Source organism: Adiantum capillus-veneris, chromosome 5 (genome assembly GCF_014529385.1).
Source record: "Adiantum capillus-veneris isolate H3 chromosome 5, ASM1452938v2, whole genome shotgun sequence".
In the NCBI taxonomy this organism is placed as follows: Eukaryota; Viridiplantae; Streptophyta; class Polypodiopsida; order Polypodiales; family Pteridaceae; genus Adiantum; species Adiantum capillus-veneris.
In genome coordinates, this window is record NC_140935.1 from 149,676,242 (window position 1) to 149,698,221 (window position 21,980).

Below are 21,980 nucleotides of genomic sequence, written 5' to 3' on the forward strand. Positions count from 1 at the left end.
GGGATGCCCATTTTGCCAGTGCAGAAACCGAATTAGTCCCCAATTGGGAAGAGGGGGAAACAGACTTCTTTGCCAATTCTGCAACTCACTCCGCCAATCCAGGGCCCGTCGCACTAGAGCAGCCCCCTTGTGCATCAGAGACACAAAGCCTTCAAGCCAGAGTCTCCGAAAAAAGAGAATCCTTTCTAAAGCTCCCTGCTTTGATACCCCATTACCGATCATATGGTGCCCTCCAAACTACAACGCTCTCTTTCTTTCCTCTGTTCTGCTCCATGCCAGTAGCAGCCTTGCACAGACTCCCAAGGCCGGTGCGGTGCGCCCCCTCTTTCAAGCCGACGCCCCAACTCTTACACAAGGTCCAGGGTCCAGCTCGTACAGTAGAACTATCTCTGTAAAAAAAGTAGGCGCGTACTCTTTCAGAGAGTTTTGTTTTATAGAGAAAGAGGTAGGTCACACCGCTTTCGAAAAAATGGTAGGAGGCCAGAATCAGACAAAGATGCCTTTATTTAAGAGGATCAAAACTAAAATCATGGTGGGCGATGAGACGACGAGTATGGAGAGGAAGGTGGCACGCAGTAGTGCAACAATGCGCAAGAGCCAGTAGGCCAGGGCAGAGCACAGAGCCTCGTGCACTGTCGCATGAAGCTGGGGAAAATAGATTTTTTTTTTGAAGTAAAAGTACACTTTCAGAGGACGAGTCGCTTGCGTACATGATGGTTAGGGTATGCGATTTAACGCTTTGAAACGGTTTGGGAGAGTTCAAAACTTGCAAAAACTTGTAATTTTGCGTCTCCAGCAGTCCTACAAGGCAGCAAGGCAAAGGAAATCTATCATATTACGGGCAATCAAAGTGGAATCCTGCCACTATGTATGTAAGAGACGGTAGTTCCAACGTGAGCAATTTTTGTCACGCTGGAGAAAGAGAGAAAGAGAAACGGCTAAATGCCATAAAAAGCCCCTGGCCCTCTTTTTCTCGTCGGTTGCGCGTTATTCGCTCATTGATAGTGACATGAACATATCTCTAGCACATTATTACATATCAAGACGTTGACGATGTCCTGCATACTTCTCTCTATGTGCTCTGAGAGCCACTAACGTTATGCGATCTTCTCAGTGTCCATCATTCGCTCTATTGGCATGGGGTATATGCAAGTAATGTGAAATAAAAGAGGAGGTAGTAGGACATGGGGTACTGCACGACGACGATGACAATACAAGAGAAGCGTGTCAGCTAGATAGTGGGCACGAAGGGGCTTGCAACCAGGCTCCATGATGGTGGTTGCCACTGACAAGGCGACAGTGCAATTTCAAAGGCCGGTAGGGAAGATAAATCTTTAGATTTGGTGCAGCCAAGTGAACAAGCTCGTCCTAACGGTTAGACACATAGCTCTCGGATTATTGCCTTCCATCCCACGGTGGTTCAAGACCGGCATTGAGGACGAAGGACTATAAAATCTGAGAGAGAGAGAGAGAGAGAGAGACAGAGAGAGAGAGAGAGAGAGAGAGAGAGAGAGAGAGAGAGAGAGAGAGAGAGGTTCCTCCATAATATGTGTGTTGGTGTTCACCCTTTGGCTTCGTTATCATGAGAGCTAAGTGGAAGAAAAAACAAACATGGCAGCTGAAGACTAGAAGGCGAAGAGATATGAGGGCACACATCGAAGTAGTCACCTGTGGTCTCTCGCAGTGCAAGGACTTTTTTGAATACTTGCAAATTTTCATGGAGATTCTCGAGGCTCGACATTTTTTCCATGCTCGACATTTTTCTGTAGACATTTTTTGTATCTAATGCAGTGTTAAGGAAAAAACAAATTCACAAACATACAAAATTCCCTTCAGGATAGATTCAAAGAGATTTTTTTTTAAATAGCTGAGAATTTACTCTAATTTCTTAAATTTCTCAAGCAGACTTTTTCCTTTTCTCTCCCATCAACCAATTATTTTGATTTTTCAACCGGCCCAAGGACAAGTTGAGGCACACTTTTCCCAAACAGTGATCTGTTGAAAATGTTGGGGTATAAAGCCCAATGTGGTCGCCCAGGTAAGTGGGCGGGCCGCCAGGTATGTACACATATTCTTTTGTTAAAACCTAATAAGAACTCACTATGCTCTACACAATACAGTAGAGCGAGTTCACCATACCGTCGTGCTCTTCTTCTCGTACTCTCTCTCGCGTCGCACTTCCGCTCGTACTCCTTCAACTGGTATCAGAGCTCAGATCGAGGCTCGGGGCAGCACTACAGGAGGCTAGAGTCACCAGCTCAGATTGGAGTGAAATTTGATAGGCGAAGACACGGCCCCAAATCTCGTGGGTAAGCCCAAAGGGCTTGGTGTGCTCAGAATTTCATTCTGAGGTCATCTCGGCCACCGTTCGGCTTCGGCAAAGGTCTGCGCAGGCCATTTTCGACTACGTGGTCTCGGCGGGTACAGATCCGACTCTGCAAATTTGGGGTTTTCGGCCTACGACTGCAGGTATCGAGGATATCGACACTCCCAAAGTGTTGATTTGTGGCTGTCTACACATCGAAGGACGGCTCACAGTTCTTGGAGGCGTGTCACATACGACACGGGCACACCTACACACAGTCTGTAGGCGACATCCACTAGTTCATCAGGTAGCTTGTGTTTGCTGCTTGATATTCCAGATTTCATCCTGACATTGCAGGTACTTCCACATGGGATGTATTGTCAGAGATGATGTATGTCTGTTGAGGGTTTGTTGGATGTGAGTCACGCAGCAAACAACCGCCGCAGCGGTTACAGCATATAGTGGGAAATTTGTGGATGTATGACTTTGTGGGAAGTCTATGTACTGTCAGATTTACTGCAGCCTTTGTTGAGGGTCGAGTGAGGTTTTATTGAGTTGGGGGATTCTCGAATGTTGAGATCCTTTCGGTGATACAGGTCTTGGAGCGATCCCTCGAGCACCCTTAGATAGGCAGCTAGGATGTATTGACCGTGAGTTAGACAGTTGGGATTGCATCTTTGCTTTACTGCCGTTGAGGCATTGTCGCAGTCTATGCTTATAGAACAGTGACAGGACAGTCAGAAACAGTACAGGTGCAGGACAGGTTTACCCGCAGCTTACAGTGTTAGAGAGACAGTATTTTTTGAGCTATTTTTTGGTCTGTTTTTTGGTACACCATAGCCATTTTACAAAGGAGACTCTGCCGAAATTTATGCAGAATCTGAAGCTTTCTTGGTTCATTTGACAGGTTGATATTGGTTCAGAGGTCAGTTTACAGGGGAAACTCTGCCGAATTTTTCCCAGGGAAGTAAACCACTGTGAAGCGTAGCTATGGCTGGATCACAGGACACTGCTCTTTACAATATCAAGAAGCTGGATGGAACCAATTTCCCATTGTGGAAGAAGCAGATTTGGCACGTGTTGGTACAAAAGAAGCAGATAAAACCTATAAAGCTCAAGGGGATAAAACCAGAAGATATGGACGAAGATTAATGGAGCGAAATGGATGAATTGGCACTTTCTACCATTATGCTGACTTTGGCAGAAAGTGTTTACTTCAATGTAGCAGACAAGATGTCGGCTTATCAAGCATGGTTAAAGCTGAGTGATCTTTATGAGAAGCAGAGTGCAGCTTCACAGGTATACTGGCTTAAGAAGCTTGTTGACTTGAAGATGAAAGAAGGGACACCTATGTCCAATCATCTGAATGAATTCAACACAATCTACAGCCAGTTGTCAGCTCAAGGTGTCAAGTTTGATGAACCTGTTAGAGCTATGTTCTTGTTGATCACATTGCCGGAAAGTTGGGACACTTTTCGCACAGCTTTGAGTAATTCTGCACCTCCAGATGGTTTGAACATAGCAGGTGTAGAAGGAAGTCTGCTTACTGAAGAAACCAATAGAAAGACAATGGACAAAGGCAAAGGAACAGCCTTAGTTGTCAGGGGAAGGACCAAAGAAAAGTACAAAGGTGGAAAGAGGAATCAGTCTCGTAGCAAGTCCCGCAGTGCTAAAGGCAAGAGTGACATAGAATGCTACCATTGTGGCAAAAAGGGTCACATGAAAAGAGACTGCAGAGAATGGAAAGCAGAAAAAGGCAAAGAGAAAGCTGAAGACCATGGTGAGAAGAACAAGTCCTCAGTGAAGATTCAAGAAATAAATGTGACAAACACTGTTGCAGAGGATGACAGTCTAGTGTCAGGAGACATCTACTTCTTGAAGAATACAATGGACTCAGCTCTTCTTACAGCATTTGATGGAAATGCACTGAGTGAATGGATTATAGACTCAGGGGCATCATTTCATGTGTCTCCAAACAAGGAGTGGTTTACCTCTTATGTGACCACTAAAGATCATGTTCGGCTAGGCAATGGGCAGACATGTGAGATCTTAGGTGTTGGAGATGTTCAATTCAAGTTTCAGAATGGCTCTTCTTTCACGCTAAAGAATGTGAGACATGTTCCCGCAATTACAAAGAGCTTGATCAGCACAGGTTTACTTGATGATGCTGGCTACGTCACCACTTTTGGACAGAACATGTGGAAGATATCCAAGGGTTCTATGACAGTAGCACATGGAGTAAAGTCTGGAGGACTTTACATGATTTATGTATCAAATGTCTCTAAAAATGTAATCAATGTAACCGAGCAGCCGAACGTTTCTTTGTGGCATAGCCGGTTAGGACATATGTCCAAGAAGGGAATGGAAATCTTGTCTCGTTCTGGTTATTTGCCTGGCTTTTCATTTAATGATTTTGAATTCTGTGAACATTGTCTGTATGGTAAGCAAACACAGCAGCCACATAAGCATAGAAGCTGTAGAAGAGATACACAGTTGGCACTTGTTCATAGTGATTTGTGTGGACCTATGCCTAACCTATCTCTAGGGGGAGCTTCTTACTTTATGACATTTATAGATGATTACTCGAGGAAAGTATGGGTTTACTTTCTCAACCACAAGGATCAAGCGTTTAGCGTTTTCAAAACGTTTGTGACACTTGTGGAGAATCAGAGTGGCAAGAAGCTTAAATGCTTATGCACTGACAATGGTGGAGAGTATGTTTCAAAGGCCTTTCAGGACTTTTGTGAGTCAAAAGGTATAAAACGTGAACTTACTGCTCCTTACAATCCTCCTCAAAATGGTGTTGTTGAGAGGATGAATAGGACCATACAAGAGAAGGTCAGAAGTATGTTGTCTAATGCACAGCTGCCAAATGGGTTTTGGGCTGAAGCTGTATCAACAGCTGTTCATCTTGTAAATAGATCTCCTAGCAAGGTTTTGCAGAAGGATTCAGTGCCAGAGATGGTATGGTCAAGCAAGGTGCCCTCATACAAGCATCTCAGAGTCTTTGGCTGTGAGGCATATACTCACGTTCCAAAGGAATTTAGGAACAAACTTGAGCCAAAGAGTAGAAAGTGCATCTTTCTAGGCTATGGTAATTCTAGCGAGATGGGGTACAGACTTTGGGATCCCGAATCCAGAAAGGTTGTCCGCAGCAATGATGTTCACTTTAATGAATCCAAATATCATTCTAAACCAGAGAGGGTTGAGGAGATTAGAAGAGTTGTCTTCCAAGAAGATGGACCTGCACGTGCAAGACGTAATGTCAGGGCTCAAGAGGAGCAAGGACAGGATAGAGTGGAACCACAGGTTGTGGCTAAGCCTGAGCCACCTATTGTGCGTAGATCTGGACGTGTCACGTGACCTCCTGATAGGTTCTGTTCCATCTATGAACTATGTCATGTTGACTGATTGCAATGAGCCTTCATGTTACAAGGAAGCAGTGCAAATGAAGGACTCCGGGAATTGGCAATTGGCCATGCAGTTAGAGATGACAGCTCTGCATAAAAACAAGACATGGAAGCTAGTTAAATTACCACAGGGAAAAAAGGCTCTACCTTGTAAATGGGTTTACAGGTATAAGATCACCGCTCATGATAGTCAGCCAAAGTACAAAGCAAGGCTTGTTGCCAAGGGCTTTAAGCAAGAACAAGGCATTGACTTTGATGAAGTCTTCTCTCCGGTGGTCAAGATGACTACATTGAGATGCTTTCTTGCATTGGGTGCCATATTAGATTTGGTGTTGCACCAAATGGATGTCAAGACAGCGTTCTTGCATGGTGATTTAGATGTGGAAATTTACATGCAGCAGCCAGAAGGGTTTGTTGAGAAAGGCAAGGAAGATTGGGTATGCCAGTTGTTAAAGAGTCTTTATGGCTTAAAACAATCACCGAGGGCATGGTACCATAAATTCCACAAGTTTATGCTTTCTCAAGGCTACAAACGTAGTGAGTTCGATCACTGTCTATATACAAAGAAGGCTAAGGATGGTAGTTGGCTGATCCTTATTTTGTATGTGGATGACATGTTGATTGCTGGCAAGCACTTGGAAGAAATTTCAGCTTTGAAGTCAAAGATGGCAAAATTGTTTGACATGAAAGACATGGGTGAGGCAAGTCATATACTTGGTATGCGCATTGAGAGAGACAGATCAAAGAAGTTGATTTGGTTATCTCAAACAGAGTATATTGACAAGGTTTTGCAACGTTTCAATATGGAGAAGGGAAAGGCACTGAGTGTTCCATTGCCACCATATGTGAAACTTAGCAAACAAGATTGTCATGTGTCTGAGGAAGAACAGGCTGAAATGGATAAGATTCCATATGCGTCTGCAGTGGGTAGTTTGATGTATGCAATGATTGCTACTCGCCCAGACATTGCATTTGCAGTGGGAGTAGTAAGTCGATACATGTCAAACCCAGGCAAGAAACATTGGGAGGCAGTGAAAGGAATATTGAGATACCTGAAAGCTACAAAGAGTATGCGTATATGCTATGGGAGTCAGGAGCTAAGTGTAAAGGGTTTTACAGACTCAGATTATGCAGGTGACTTAGACAACCGAAGGTCTACGTCAGGGTATGTCTTTACATTGGCTGGTGGAGCAGTATCATGGCGTTCTAGATTACAAGATTGTATTACTCAGTCTACTACAGAGGCTGAATATGTTGCAGCATCAGAGGCATGCAAAGAATCAATTTGGCTTAATCGACTAGTAACAGATTTGGGAATCAAAGAAGAGATGCATGTGTTATATTGTGATAGTCAAAGTGCTATACAATTGGCTCGCAATCCAGTTTATCACTCAAAGACAAAGCATGTGGATGTGAAGTATCATTTCATCAGGGAAATGCTCGAGGATAAGCAACTTCAGCTTGTCAAAGTTCACACCACAGAAAATCCTGCTGATCTACTTACAAAAGGACTTCCCTCAGAGAGCTTTGCGCATTTTTGCAAGCAGTTAGGTGTAGGGTAGTACATCACTTCTCTACATCTCTTGTATATTAGCTTGTATAGTAGCTTCTCTCACACTTAAAGTACCACATTGGACTTTAAGTGGGAGGTTGTTGGGGTATAAAGCCCAATGTGGTCGCCCAGGTAAGTGGGCGGGCCGCCAGGTATGTACACATATTCTTTTGTTAAAACCTAATAAGAACTCACTATGCTCTACACATTACAGTAGAGCGAGTTCACCATATCGTCGTGCTCTTCTTCTCGCACTCTCTCTCGCGTCGCACTTCCGCTCGTACTCCTTCAGAAAATAGATAGCTAATTGTCCCGATGATAGTGATGTTGTTTCTCGGTTTTTAGAGAGAGAGAGAGAGAGAGAGAGAGAGAGAGAGAGAGAGAGAGAGAGAGAGAGAGAGAGAGAGAGAGAGAGAGAGAGAGATCTAAGCATCTTCTCTGACTTAGTAGCATTCTTCCTAGTGGGTGGACATGATCGTCCAGGTAGCAAGTTTTTCATACCACCTCATCTTGAGCAGACACAAGCTCAAAACAGACTAAATTTTGCTGCAAAAAAAATAGTATGGAAAGGCCATCTTGTTGAAACTGTCATTCCAGATGTGGATAAGCCTCTTGTACTACCTTTAAGAGTAGGGTCTGGTTTTGATCTTCACAAATTGGAGCCAAATTTGCCTCTTATAATTGGCGACACCAGGATGTGAAGCATATTTCAATAGTGATGTGCTTGTCCATTGTGTGGTAGATGCTATGTCCTTCTAACATCTGCCAGATTTTTCCAAACAATGATCTCTTATAATTGGCGACACCATGATGTGAAGCATATTTCAGCAGTGATGTGCTTGTCCATTGTGTGGTAGATGCTATGTCCTTTTGACATCTGCCAGATTTTTCCAAACAATGATTCAAAATGGAAAGGAACCACATCTTCAATTTTTGTGAAAGAAGTTGTTCAATATTTGATGCATGAATCGAGATATACTATGGGCAATTTAGATGTCACCCGCTTATTATGAAGGCCAAAGTGGAGTCCCCATAAGGATGCCATAAAGTAGAACCTCTATGAGCTTCTTAGCATGGATCCTTTAGTGGTTGATGTTAAGGTCAAAACCCATGAAAAGGTCGATAGCTTGGGAGAGAATCGTAGCATTGTTGCCCACACTGTTATGTTATTGATGAAGCAATAAGAAAACAATATATAGTAAAGGCTTTAATTGCTACTGGTGTTTCTACCAATTAATTATTGATTAAGCAATGATTCAGAGAGAGAGAGAGAGAGAGAGAGAGAGAGAGGGGCAAAAGAGGAAGAGGAAGAGACGTTTTAACATCATAGGAACATTCCACAAGATACTTCACATTTCTATCAACAAGTCTTGAAGTGCTTCTCTAAAGGGAAGGTAAGGGAAGGGGAGATACTTCTCTAGAGGGAAGGTGAGGAAGGGGAGAGCCTCAGAGAGACATGCCGTACGAGAAAGAACTCAGAGAGATTTAATGCATAGTCACATGATATATGTGTTAGTAGATTTGTGTCTTCTTTCACACATAGCACACTTGTGAAGATGCCTTGCACTTGCTGGTACTCATACTAATATTAAAGTCGATCACTAGATTTGTAAAATGGTGCCCTAACTTCAAAACATGGTCCATAAACTTCAAGTATTTCTAAGTTTCCAAAAACTATGTTTTGCTAGCAATGGTGTTGACATTTACTATTTGGCACACACAAGCAAACAATAGGGCACATACACTAATCACAAGATTAAGAACCAACTTAATCAACCTAATTAGAGATGCTAAATATCACAAATCAAGTGCTTATAGAAGGATAGGAGTGGTCAATAAGCAAGAAGTCATCACACACACTCAAATCTAGAATAATGAGAAGGTGAAACTACTTCATGACATAATGGAATATAGAAGAATTAAGACTAATGAACAAAGTAGAGATTAAATTACAAAATGCTTCTCTAATTACAATGGATTAGCACTAGCCTTCTAAGCATGGACATTAAGCTCAAGGCTAGGCCATCCATAAAGTGAACACTCAAGAGAGAGCTCTCAAGAATGGATCCTCAAGAATAACTACTCAATAATGAAGCCTCCTTGCATAAAGGCTTGCACCACAATCCTTTCTACTATGGCATTAAGTTTGAGCCCTCTAGCTAGCATATACAATTCGGAATTCCAAATGAGCCCAAGACCTTATACAAAGTGAATAGGAAATATTGTGCACATCCATAGAAAATCTCCAACTTGGTGCATAATTAGTGTAGCATGTGTTAGCCGCTGCTAACATTCCCTCCTTCCTAATTTGGTGCACGTCCTCGTTTGACGGTGAAGCAAAACACGGTGACATGGTAGAAAGCAAGTCCGTGGAAGAATGTTGAGCTGTAAATCATAATATGAGTAATGAGTATCCAAGGCCAACAAGGATGAATAAAATATGAAGTACAATGAACAATCATGCAAAGTGAATTTTTTGCTTCTAAAAGGTGGGTTAATCATAGTAAAAAACTAAACAACATAAAGCAAAAAAATACATAAACTATCATGAAGATTAAACCACTTGAAATTTCAGTTTTATGCATGAAACACAAGCAATCAATTATGACTTGAAATTTCACTTTTATGCATGAAACATAAGCAATCAATTATGACCCTAGGCTAATGCAAGTTCATAAACCTAATAGCTTAAAAACTATATGACAAATCTTAATAAGGCATCCACGTCCATCATGTCTACGGGCTATAAAAATGCTCCTAATCTATTAGTACATTGTCTTAGCTTTTTGACACTCATGGAAGTTTGTTTTTTAACATTTCATAGAAAAAATTAAAGCACAATACAAGGCTACACCCAAAGGCAAGTCTAGGCATGACTCTCGGCTTCTTGGACCCTCAAGAAGGTGTTCCAAGAATCTACTAGCCTACCAAGGCGACGACTAACCCCTATCAGCCCAGGCATTGGTTTAGGGCCTTGACCAAATGAGCCAAGGCAATTCCCCTCGCCTGCCATGTGCCAATAAGGTGCTAGGCCTCACAAGACACAACATAACATAGAAATTTTCTTTTCATGTGTGCTTGACACTTTTTTGCTTTATTGTTTCGTTTTTTAGCACTCTTTTATTGCTTCCATCATGAAATGTTTATGGCAAATGGACTAAGGGACTAAAGCCAAATCATAGCCCTAGGTCATGTTAAAAATGAATGGAGTATTAAGACTATCACTAAGAGTTTAGGACTAATGAGAAATGATCCTACATTAACCTAAGGTCAAGGCCAATTACCTATTATTAGAATACATAAAACCAAATTTTTACTGCATTTATATTCACAATGCAAAGTGTTGAAACTTTAGTATGCCTAGCTTTTGAACATGAAAGAACCATAGCTTAGAAGCAGATTCACCTAATCCAAGCATGCAAAGAGTTTAAAACAAAAGAGCAATATCACGGAAGGATTTCACCTATTCATGCTCTTTTGAGCATCCTTGAGCAAGCATCCACTTGGTGTAGAGAAGTCTCTTGGTTCCTTTTATTTGCAAACGAAGCTTTTTGAAGCTAAGTGTAAACACAAACTACAAAAGCCACTTATTAAAAGCCAAATGCACACAAAAACATTAATGAAATCTCAATGCTAGGGTCTTGCACACTCGAATTTGCCAAAGGGAAAAAACCTGAAGGAAAGATGTGCCTTTGGTTATGCATACGGTGCTCTTTGTAGAAAATTTATGCGTACATATCAAAAATGCGAGAGAAAATTGCTTCTAAATAAGCACATTTTGCAGTTTTTTACAACCTCTCATGCATGATTCAAAGTCGATACATTGCTAGCTCAATCGAAATATGGAATTTAAAACAAGTTAAGCATTCTACAGTTTCCTAGATAAAATTTGTCTATATACCAATTGGCCATTCATGCAATCACAACTTAACTACATTATTTTGCCTAAAGAATTTTTCTATTGGGTTGACATGTAACATTTAATGGCCTAGTAACTTGTGTGTAGCAGAAATTATCATGAACATAGTGAGCATTTCATTAGAATAGATTCCTAATGAGAATAACAAGAGTGCTTGGGTGGAGAGAGAGCAACTAAAAGCATAACACCTAGTTAGATAGCATGAACAATACTTCAAAAGAGAGATAAATTAAGCTATTGAAAACAGTTGAGGACCGGATTTACATGGAGCCGGTCCCCCCTCCAAAAGGCTTTGTATTATGGTTTCTCCCATCAAGAGAGACATTTTACAATACAATTCTTTGTGTTCCTTCAATACTAGCTAGTGCAATGAAGATGGAAACTTCATGCACTAAGCAAAACACTTATCAAACACAACATCAATTCCCTCACGGTCTCAGACCCAAGACCTCACACACCTTCGAAGATGGTGAGAGCTAGCGGGGTATGAGAGTAGATTGAGAGGAAGAAGGAGTATTCTTACAAGAAAGATGTACATCTCCTCACATAATCACTCATATTAGCATAGCTTAGCTTAGTAATTAGTATGGTAGAGGAGATGAGCATGCATTGAAGCTTGGCTCTTCGTTGGATTTGCATCACAAAGCCAAGAGTTGCTGGTGTAGGCCTCCCTTCTCACAAGCTTGGAGCAGGAGATAAGCTTTCCATTAAAGCTTGAGAAGGAGAGAGAGTATTCTTACTCCACACATGAGTTGTATGTGTGTGTGATTCAATAATGCCTTTGAAAAATCAGCCCCCTCTCTCTCTTGGTCGACCCCCCTTGCTAATTACTCATGCTATAGCCCTATTGGACCTCCCCAACCTTAGCAAATGAAAATTAAATAGCATAAGTGATAGCCTTCTTACATGTGTCCCCCTTTCCCCTTTTGTCAGAGCTTTAGGTAATTATTTAATCTAACTAAGCCCTCATTGGACCCCTTTGCCTCGTGGCCAATAGGAATCAGGCAAGCCATTGGGCTGCTGAATGCTCATTGGTCCCCTTGGGAGACTGTCCAATAGTCTTCTAGAGAGCTTAATTCTTATTGGTTCTTTTATTAAGTGTTTTTAAATTAATTAAACTAGATTTACTCTAGCCTAATTCTCATTGGTCCACCTCCATGGCCATCCAATAGGATTTGAGTACACCTTGTGGGCATCTGGCCTAGGGAGCTGACATGTGTCCCTCTTTCCCTTTGTGTACAATTGAAGCTTGTGAGTGTGTGTGGGTGTTTCTCTCTCATCCCCTACTTCTTGGGCTTGTCCCCTCCTATGTAGGGCTTGACAAATACTTTTTGGGACACACTCAAAGCATCCAATACCCCTAATGTTTGACCTTTGGACACAACCTTTGAGTTTTGGAACCTTAGCATTTTTGGAAGTCTTAATGGTCTGACCTTAGGGTGTTTTGAGCCCATTGTTGCACATAGCTCTTTTGCAGATGGCCCCCCCTTTGGATCCCTATTGTGGCCGGTCTGCTAACTTAACCAATATTCTAGCTTTTTCTCCCTTGGCACTTCCCCATATTAACTGATCAGTTTAACATGAGAAAATCATTTAGGAGATTTAGATATTGATTATTATGAAATTACCTCTCTCTTGAAATCATAGTCATCCTCGACTATGGGGTAGAGAAGATAAAGCATATTCATTAGTCCTTTTTCCTAGCGGGTAGAGGATCCCTATGTTACCCTACGACATCATTCCACAATGGATGACTAGTCCATTTGGTCTTTGAGAGCCTAAGACTGCGGCAAGCATGTCTACACAATAGTCCTATCAATCTTCCATAGTAGAGTGACAAGCTCTACTTGGTGTTCGGGAGACGTCGTTTCCGCAAACTTGATCTAAGCATGCATAATACTTCATTTTTGTGCACAATAAAGAAAAAGAGAGTATTATAAGACAAAAGCTTTGTTCATTTTAAACATTTGTACATTTGCTTACTCTAGGGAAGCATTGTAAGCATTGACAAGGTTTAGGTTATCCTTTAGTTGTATGCCTTGCATCCATCTAGCATCTTCAAAAGGATAAATCTTAAACTTAATAAGATATCGTCGAATAGTCTTACCGCCTCTTAATACCTTGTCTTCATGTCGGAGAATGGACTCAGGCTGCAACACCTCTTCTTGGTCCTCGATCTCTTATGGGTCTTCAATAGTTGGTTCTTGTGGTGGCTCTCCTTTGTAAGGCTTTAGTACGCTCACATGGAAAGCATTGTGTATGAGCCAATGGCTGGGCAACTTGAGTTGATAGGCCATCTCATTGATTGGCCTAAGAATCTGGTAGGGACCATAGTACCTTTTTGCTAACTTAGCATAGTACTTTTGGTGGCCTATCAGATTCTTGCCCGTCATGTGCCTTAATCGAGCCTTGGAAAATTTTAATAAGACCCAATCACTTTCTTTAAAGGCTTGGGCTCTTTTGTGCTTGTCAGTAGCAGCCTTTTGCCTTTGTTGTGAGATAGAGATAGCATCCTTAATCTTTTGGAAAGATTCTTGTAGGTCTCGGCTATACTCATCTGCAGCGAAGATCTTCCCATGTATCTAAAGTAGCAAGGGAAAATTTTAATAAGACCCAATCATTTTCTTTAAAGGCTTGGGCTCTTCTGTGCTTGTTAGCAGCAGCCTTGTGCCTTTGTTGTGAGATAGAGATAGCATCCTTAATCTTTTGGAAAGATTCTTGTAGGTCTCGGCTATACTCATCTGCAGCGAAGATCTTCCCATGTATGATTTTCCCGTGGAAGTATGTACAGTGTTATTGTAAGCATACTCCACTAAGGGTAAGTACTTCTCCCATTGGGATCTTTGATCTACTTTCGTTACGTAGGCTTTTAGTAGATCAAGAATTGTTAGGTTAGCTATTTCACTTGGGCCATCCGTTTGTGGGTGATAGGCCGAAGAGAAGTTTAGCCTTGTCCCTAAATTCTCAAAGAGACCCTTCCAGAAATTACTAGTCATTCTAGGATCTATATCCGATACTATGGGCATTGGGTAGCCATGGTACTTGAAGATTTGAGAAATGAAGATGGTTGCCATTTGATGGGCTTTGATAGTCTTTTTGACAGGTATAAAATGAGCTTGTTTACTGAACCTGTCTACTATCGTCCATATTCTCGTATTCCCATGGATGGACTTAGGCAATCCAAAGATAAAATCCATGGATATGCTCTCCCATGGTGAATTAGGGATTGGCAAGGGTTGAAGCAATCCACTTTGCTTCCCTCTATCAAATTTTGTCTTTTGGCATACCACACATTTAGAAACATACTCTTCTATGTTTGCTTTCATGGTAGGCCAATAGAAATATGTTTCAATTCCCTTTAGGGTAGACTGAATCCCTCTATGCCCCGCATAAGGAGGAGCATGAGATTCATACATTACTTTCTCACATAGTGAGTTAGTAACGCATAGTCTATTGCCATAGAGAAGATAACCATCTTGTAAAGTAAATGGTTCCTCTTTCTTTTCTAATGCAAGGGCTGAAATCACATCTCTAAAATCGGGATCAGTAGCATACTCATCTATCATAGAAGATAGATCATTGTGAGCTGCTATGGAAACCGCATTCACTCTCGGCCATCTTGAGAGTGCATCGGCTACTTGATTATGCTTGCCAGCAATGTGAGAAATATGAATATGAAATTGCGAAATAAAATTTGTCCACCTCATTTGTTTGTCGGAGATCTTGGTCATCATGAAGTACTTAAGACATTGGTGATCCATTCGCAGAATGAAAGGAGTCCCCAGTAAATAGTGCTTCCATGAGTCTAAGGCATGTAGAATTGCAAGGAGTTCCTTTTCATATATGCCTAGAGCTTGCTCAACAGGGTCGAGCCTTCGACTTTCATAGCCTATGGCATGCCCTTCTTGGAGCAAAACAGCTCCAAGGCAATCACCACAAGTGTCACATTGGACCTCAAATGGCTTTGAGAGATCCGGCAATGTGAGCAGTGGTTAAGAGATAAGCTTTTCGAAAGCATTTTTCTCCTTGGCAGACCATGTATACCTAACGCTTTTCTTTGTTAGGTCATGTAATGGTCTTGCAATTTGTGAGAACTTTTCTATGAAGCGTCTATAGTATGCACACATACCTATAAAGCTTCTTAGTTCATGAAGATTCCTTGGTTTAGGCCATCCTTTTATTACCTCTAACTTGGATGGATCCATTTGGATGCCATCTTGAGAGATAATGTGACCTAAATACTGCATCTCTTGCAAGAAAAATTCACTTTTCTTTCAATTTACATAAAGTTTATTCTCTCTTAAAACTTGAAATATTACCTGGAGGTGTTGCTTGTGTTCGTCTAATGAATTAGAGTAGATGATAATATCATCAAAGAACACTCCAGTGAAGGTTCGGTGAGGCATGAATAGCTTCTCCCTCAAGCGGTTGAATGTGGCTGGTGCATTGGTCAAGCCAAAAGGCAAGACAATGTATTCGTAAAGACCAAACGTAGTGCGAAATGCAGTCTTTACAATGTCTTGATCAACTATCCTTATTTGATGATAGCCACTTTTTAGGTCAATCCTACTGAAGTAGGTTGATCCTTGTAGTTTATCATATAGGTCTTCTACCCGTGGAACGGGAAACCTATTTTTTATAGTGATCTTATTTAGTGCTCTATAGTCGACACACATACGATATGTGTCGTCTTTCTTTTGCACTAGTAACACAGGTGAGCAACATGGAGATGAGCTAGGCCTAGCCATGCCCTTCTCAACTAACTCATGCACTTGCCGCATAATCTCCTCTTGTTGAGCTTGAGAAACTCTGTAAGGAGGTTTGTTAGGTGGTGAACTTCCTGGAAGAAGTTCAATTGCATGGTCATCATTGCCTCGTTTAGGAGGTAGTTCACAAGGGATGTCGTCAATAGAGACATCTTGAAACCCCTTGAGAAAATTGAAAAACTCTAATTCTTTGTGGTTGCTTTTATTTTATTTTGCTAAAACATTAGGTTCATTTTGTGAATCTTTAACAAAAATCATGTACACGAAAATAGAGCTCTTTATTGACTTGTTGAAAGCTTGCGTATGTACAATGGGTATGGTGTTACCCATTTCCTTAGCATCTATGTACATATCTTTTCCCTTGAACCTAAAGTAGATTCTCCTTTCGGGAAATTTAACATTGGCAGCCAGGCGATCAAACCATGGTGCCCCTAGGATTACATCCTCATGCTTGAGAGGAGAGATAAAGAAGTCCTCTTTGTCCACATAGCTTTGGACATGGAGCCTCAATTTCCCAATTAAGGGGGTGACTGAAGCTTCTTGCCCCTTGAAAGCACCATCTGTGGGTAGGACATGTCCCATCTCGTAGGCTTGTATGCCTAGCTTGGTGGCCAACTCTGTGGATATGAAATTGTGAGTAGAACCAGGGTCAAAGAGAATAAAAGCATCATGTTCTCTTACCTTTCCCCAAGCATGGCATAGAGGAGATCCTTTGTGGTGAGTTTCCTCCTCTTGGATTTTGACCAAGGTAGCTCTAGGAGGTTCATTTGGGGACAAGCACGGTACGCATGCCCTTGTTCGCCGCACTTGAAACAGCGGTTATCCTTGCGATAACGCTCAAGCTCTTCAGGAGAGAGTTTGTTTTTGCCTTTGTAAACTCCCTTCTTCTTAGCTTTATTGGAGTTACCCTTATGAGACTTTTGGACATTGTCCTTCCCCTTAGGCTCGTTGGAACCTTGTTTTCCGTGGGCTTAGTATTTCTTTTATCCCCCGTTTGGAAATTGATTTGAGAAGCCACCATAGTATGGTGTATAACCGCCGATATGGTGCGTGGCCTTTAGGAGTTGACATACTTCGCCATTTCTTCGGTTAAGCCCGCACAAAATTGTTGTTTTTGCTCTCCAAAATCCAACTTTTTGAAGACAGTGGCTTTGAGTTGTAAGTCCCAAAACTTGTTTACATATTTGTGAATGGATTCATAGGGAGAGAGCTTTAAGCTTCGCCATTCAGTGAGTACTTTGTCTTTGGCATCGATGGCCAAAAACTGCTTCATAATGGAAGCTCTTAAAGCTTTCCATGTTCGCGGAGCTTCATTGTTGGCCCGTAGGCTAAACCACCATTGCCTGGCGGACTTTTGAAAGTGCATAGCTACATGGTGTAGCTTAGAGGACTCCGTGAAGCCCTCATCTCCTAACGCCGCATCGAATTTTTAGATAAAGGCCAAGACTTTGTCCGTAGCACCAAAGGTGCCATCGTAGTAAGGAAAGAGATGCTCTTTCCTCCCTCCTTGAACTTCTTGAGCTTGGACGACCTCTTCCACGAGGCATAGGATTTCCTATGGCCTCTTCTTTTGGATGGTTCAAAGGTTGCACCATCACTTTCTTGAGAAGATGAGGAAGATGGAGAAGAGGATGACCTCTTTCTCGCATTTTTCTTTCCTTGATCTTCGTTGTCTTCACCATCACTTTCATAAGAGGAAAAGGATGAAGAAGATGGAGAAGAGGGTGTCCTCTTTCTCGCCTTTTTCTTCTCTTGCTTTTTGTCATCCCTCTTTGAATTATGGTGTGGAGAAGTGTGCGATCCGTTTTGGAGGTGATGGAGAGCGTTTAGCCCGCCGTCTTCGTGAAGCCATCTCCGTCGAGGTGGCGAAGACTCACTTCTTTCTTGTTCCTTCGGTGGAGGCTCTTGAGTTCTCCTTTGGGAAGGAGATGCATCATCAAGAAGTAAATTCTTGAGCCCTTCGTATGGATCCTCTTCTTCCTCCCAAATCGGAGAGAGGCCTCTTTTGGAAGTCTCACAAGGAGGCTTCCTAGGTGTTCTCTCATCATGGTGGGGAGCTTGGAGAATCCCATGAGCACGAAGCTACCGTTGCACTTCGCTTTGGAGGGATGGATTGCCCATGGCTTGTTGAAGCCTAAAAACAAGGTAGTTAACAAGCATCGGAACATCATTAGTAGCCTGCTCATTAGCAAAATCAAAGTTATCAACATTAATTTCATTCTCTTTATTATTGTGAGCCATTCTAATACTTTTTAGGTGTACTTTGGCACTTCAAGCCTTAGTTGCTACTCCTCTTTACCCCTTTAGAAAAAGCACTCAAGCTACTATACCCATGGCTCGAATACCAGTAATTGCAAGGAATAGAAGAGAGGGTCATTCAACACCAAAACAGCACCGGCTCCTGTCAAGCTTCTAATAACTCAATAGTGGTTAAGCCGTAGGCAAGCCCCGTAGGACTCCACTATAAAGACCATAGCTCTCGACGGTGATGCCCCGTTAACTACACAAAGGCAGGCACACGGCAAGGCTGAAAAATCCCCGTTAACTTCACGAAGATAGGCGCACTGCAAGGCTGAAAAATCCATATTCTACTTACTCGCATGCAATTAATAATACCAATCATTTATAGCTAGCTTGAGGACCTCCCTTCTTGAGCAAGAAAAGAAAAACCTTGTGCTCTGATACCAATGTAACATTTAATGGCCTAGTAACTTGTGTGTAACGGAAATTATCATGAATATAGTGAGCATTTCATTAGAATAGATTCCTAATGAGAATAACAAGAGTGCTTGGGTGGAGAGAGAGCAACTAAAAGCATAACACCTAGTTAGATAGCATGAACAATACTTCAAAAGAGAGAGAAATTAAGCTATTGACAACAGTTGAGGACCGGATTTACATGGAGCCGGTCCCCCCTCCAAAGGGCTTTGTATTATGGTTTCTCCCATCAAAAGAGACATTTTACAATACAATTCTTTCTGTTCCTTCAATACTAGCTAGTGCAATGAAGATGGAAACTTCATGCACTTAGCAAAACACTTATCAAACACAACATCAATTTCCTCACGGTCTCAGACCCAAGACCTCACACACCTTCGAAGATAGTGAGAGCTAGCGGGGTATGAGAGTAGATTGAGAGGAAGGAGTATTCTTACAAGAAAGATGTACATCTCCTCACATAATCACTCATATTAGCATAGCTTAGCTTAGTAATTAGCATGGTAGAGGAGATGAGCATGCATTGAAGCTTGGATCTTGGTTGGATTTGCATCACAAAGCCAAGAGTTGTTGGTGAAGGCCTCCCTTCTCACAAGCTTGGAGTAAGAGATAAGCTTTACATTAAAGCTTAAGAAGGAGAGAGAGTCTTCTTATGAGTTGTGTGTATGTGTGAGTCAATAATACCTTTGAAAAATCAATCCCCTCTCTCTCTCTTGGTCGACCCCCTTTGCTAATTACTCATGCTACAGCCCTATTGGACCTCCCCAGCCTCAGCCAATGGAAATTAAACAGTATAAGTGATAGCCTTCTGACATGTGTCCCCCTTTCCCCTTTTGTGAGAGCTTTAGGTAATTATTTAATCCAACTAAACTCTCATTGGATCCCTTTGTCTCCTGGCCAATAGGAATCATGCAAGCCATTCGGCTACTGAATGCTCATTGGTCCCCTTGGGAGACTGTCCAATAGTCTTCTAGAGAGCTTAATTCTTATTGGTTCTTTTATCAAGTGTTTTTAAATTAATTAAACTAGATTTACTCTAGCCTAATTCTCATTGGTCCACCTCCATGGCCATCCAATAGGATTTGAGTACACCTTGCGGGCATCTAGCCTAGGGAGCTGACATGTGTCCCTCTTTTCCTTTGTGTACAAATAAAGCTTGTGAGTGTGTGTAGGTGTTTCTCTCTCATCCCCTACTTCTTGGGCTCGCCCCCTCCTATGTAGGGCTTGACGAAGACTTTTTGGGACACACTCAAAGCATCCAATTCCCCTAACGTTTGACCGTTGGACACAACCTTTGAATTTTGGAACCTTAGCATTTTGGAAGTCTTAATGGGTTGAACCTCAGGGTCTTTTGAGCCCATTGTTGCACATAGCTCTTTTGCAGATGACCCCCCCTTTGGATTCCTATTTTCCCTCCTTTGGATCCCTATTGTGGTCGGTCTGCTAACTTAACCAATATTCTAGTTTTTTCTCCCCTAGCAGTTCCCCATATTAAATGATCCGTTTAACATGAAAAAAATCATTTAAGAGATTTAGATATTGATTATTATGACATGACAAATGCATACGATGCTGGCATTTGGCAAGTATTGATACAAAAGCCACAAGGGCAACTAAAGAATTGTGAAAATGGCCAGGAAAAGATTGCTCCTAGGGAATAAGAAGTGCTGAAGATTGGCACCTTTACACCAGATAATTTGTCATCTCCAAGGGCACCACCGACAGTGTGAGGCCATACATTCTATGTTCTATATATGGCCTAAGGGCAACGCCACAAGAAGTTTTGAACAATTTCTCACAATAAATCCCACATTGTGACTTACCTCAACGTCATGAGCTTCTGTGAGGGAGGCACCGCATACCTGGCTAGGTACGATTGGGGGCAAGGGACCACCGGCCCCCCCATCGGGCCGGTGGTCCCCTGCCCCCAATCGTACCTAGCTAGGTATGCGGTGCCTCTCGAGCAAAAGCTCATGATGTTATGCATTGTATGAAAAACATTGGAAAAGACTTCGTTTTCCTACATGAGAAAATTTCTAAATCTTCTTGTGGGCTGGTGGTCCATTGCCCCCAATCGTACCTAGCTAGGTATGCGGTGCCTCTCGAGTAGAAGCTCATGATGTTATGCATTGTATGAAAAACACTGGAAAAGACTTCGTTTCTAAATCTTCTTGTGAGCGATGACAACGTGAGGCTAGAAGTCGGTGATAGCGTAACAGCTGTTTGAGGAATCAACTTTCCACAATCTGGACAAAAGTCTCACCAGCCAAAGACAGGCCATAGAGGACGAAAAGCTGATGACGAGGATGTGGAAAGATGCTACAGAGAGAGACCAAGAAACCTCCACTCAGTCTTCAAAGGATGAAACTCTAATATACAGCCCAAGAGGAATTTTCAGACATTGAGAATAATCCATTGAAGGTGGCACACGCACATACACCACACACAATTATGCCCACATGACCAGGCAAGCAAAGAAATTCACAGCCAAACACATATAGCAAACACAGATACAGAAATATAGAGCGGAGCCTGCGCATGTGCACACGGCCATGCATAGGTAAACAAAACCAGGAAAGGTATACCAAGGCTGCTTTCCTTTCACACACGACTGCTGGTCTGTTCAAGCAACATTGCATGTCAAAGTCACCCACTTCAGCAACTGGATTCAATATTTGCATCTGTGCTATAAATAACAAAACAACCAACCAAATACCAGATGAATGACTGTGATGAAATGGCCATGAGATGCACGTCTGGCTAGCCCAAAAAGAACATGAGCACTAGCGATTTCACCTTTTACAGTTGAATGCCAAAAGGTTTGATTTTCATCAACTGCAAGATTTCTGTCACAAGCAAGAGAATGATACCTAACTACATGCTTGACTTTCTTTACTGCCATGGCATGCTTCTGTAATGATGATAGAGCCACATACAATAATCACCACCCAAAAAGTACCATCATTTGAGCTCTCAATTGTGGAACCTTTAACATAACACCTCTGTCTCTCTGTCTGCCAGGCTTGACTAGCTCAGTGTACAAGCCAGACTTTGCTTGTAAGCTCTACTTATGACCATCCAAGTGTGTTCTTACTGAACTAGAGATTTACAGATTCCTTTAATTTTGCCCTAAATCTCAACTGATGCATCTCTTTGTTTTTTTGGAAATTGTCTTTAAGCACATGTACTAGCTTTAAGGGCGACTCCTTGCACTATTAACTAGTTAAGTGGTAGTTCCTTAGCCTCCTTCGCAATCCATCATGTGCATCTCGTTAGTGAGGACGAATGATAAATCGGTGATATAGACATG